The sequence below is a fragment of the Trichechus manatus genome, unplaced genomic scaffold (genome assembly GCF_000243295.1).
Source record: "Trichechus manatus latirostris isolate Lorelei unplaced genomic scaffold, TriManLat1.0 scaffold00065, whole genome shotgun sequence".
In the NCBI taxonomy this organism is placed as follows: domain Eukaryota; kingdom Metazoa; phylum Chordata; class Mammalia; order Sirenia; family Trichechidae; genus Trichechus; species Trichechus manatus.
Window position 1 is genome coordinate 3,909,914 of NW_004444001.1, and position 2,018 is coordinate 3,911,931.

The window sequence follows — 2,018 nt, forward strand, 5'->3', positions numbered from 1 at the left end:
CATGTTTATAAACATTTTCTAGAGAAAATTATTCCTTAACAATTATGGCTTTCACATCAAGGATGAGTTAGTATAAATACACCTACCACACTCAAACTGTTCCTAAAAATTTTATATGTTGGGAAAGCAATATTCGTTACTTAAGTGGGCAAAGAATCAGATATGTGAGTATTTATGGTTATTTGAATTCCTATATTGGTAATTCTCTGTTTCAGTGATTTTTTTCCTCCTTAACAAAATTAAAACCTCAACAAGAAAGCAGAAACTTTGGGGATATTTTATTAACTTGAGGTTGACCAGAAAACTGATTTTCCTTTCAACTCTTACTTATTCTTGAAAGTTTTTCTTGAAGCCATATGTGGAGAAAAGCAGATAATAACAAGTATCTCAAGGATGTGTGGAGGCAGGCCCCCTGCTGCTGGGAAGCTAGACTGGTATAGACCTGGTGGAAACAGTCAGGCAATACTTACTGAAATTAAGTATCCTGGGTAGATATATCCCATAATATTTCTAGAATAAGTCCATGGGTGGAAATTTACAAAAATGTTTGTGGCAACATTGTGTGTGGAGCTGAAGGCGACTGTCTAGTTTCAGGTTAGCTCCTACTACAAGCCAGATGGAACAATCTCTGAAACAGAGATTTGCTCTTAGGAAGGTTATCAGGGAATATTCTTGTGGGGGAGTGAAGGAGGCAGGATGGGCAGAGGAAGAAGGTTAAACTGCAGTGCAGTTGCAATAGAAAACAAAACAAAAACAAAAAAAAACAGCATGCTGAGCCTGGGTCTTCACCTGTGCACCTGTGGCTGCAATCATAAACCCTGTCGCCGCCTCCAGCTCCTCGTGGAGAGAACTGCATCCTTGAGTTGGTACCCTGCACATCTCTGCATTGACACCAGTGTTTGGAGGAGGCAGAGCCAACATGGCACTAGACACAGAAGCACCATGCCATCCTTCCACAGGAAAGAGCCGAAAAACTAAGTAAAACAGAGACAAATGTCAGTCCTGGAACCCTAAGTGTCAAATGAAGAGATAAAGAACTCAGCCAAGCACTGAATGAAATAAGAAACTGACAGAGAACAGAGAGTGAGGAGAAATATGAACGGAGGTCCCCTCAGCTAACGCAGCATGGATTCCCCATCTTGGACTCCTGTTGGAGATCGGCAGACAGGGAGTGCAGGAAAACAGCTTCACGGAGCTCCCAGCAGGAGACAGAGCACCTGGTAACCAGCGATATATGCTTTCCCACCCCCAATCCATCCTCCCCCTGCTTGGCCTCCACCACTCCCTAGCTGGCTGTGGTGGCTCGGCCGGTCAGGAAGTGCCAGCTTTGTGCCACTTAGATTCACCCCACCCACACCGGACATCGGCAGACAGGGAGTACAGGAAAGCAGCTTCAGGGAGCTCCTAGCAGGAGACAGAGCACCCACTGGACCTACCCTGCTGCACCACAGCTGAGCAACTGGCCCAGCTCATTGGAGAAGGAGGCGAAAATTATCATGCCCACAGATGAGCAAACAACAAAGAATGCACAGCCTGCCTGCTCAGATATTACCAAATAAAACAAAAAAGCAGGACGAAACAAACAAATCTACAATCAATAAAAGAAGAAAATAACTACTGAATGTCCCGAAGACAGCAGACAATATCAAAACATATTTAAAAAAAGGACAAAATGGTTCCAGTAGGCGCCCCCAAATAAAACACCAGATGACTTTCCAGTAGAAGAAAAGGCACTAAAACTACTTGTTAGGGAATTCAAATTTCTAAAATTCAGAGCTATGCAGGAGTTGAAGCAAAAAGCAGGCAAAAAGGAGGAAAAAAATAGAAAAATTCATGGAAAAGGCAGACAAATTCATGGAAAATACAGACCAAAAAATGCAAGAATTCTGGAAAATAATACAGGAACAAAATGCTAAAATAAATTCACAACTAGAAATCATACGAAAACAACAATTAGAAATCCGAAAAATAAACAAGATATCAGAAATGGACAGTGTCATAGAAGGGCTGAGGAGCAG

The 2,018-nt window shown here is 42.3% G+C and overlaps 1 protein-coding gene across 1 annotated transcript in view; it reads left to right on the forward strand.

Annotated features, from left to right (window-relative positions):
- Window positions 1–2,018, forward strand: part of DNAH8 (dynein axonemal heavy chain 8) — a 383,298-nt gene that overhangs the window by 299,184 nt on the left and 82,096 nt on the right. The gene's annotated exons all lie outside the window — the stretch shown is intronic.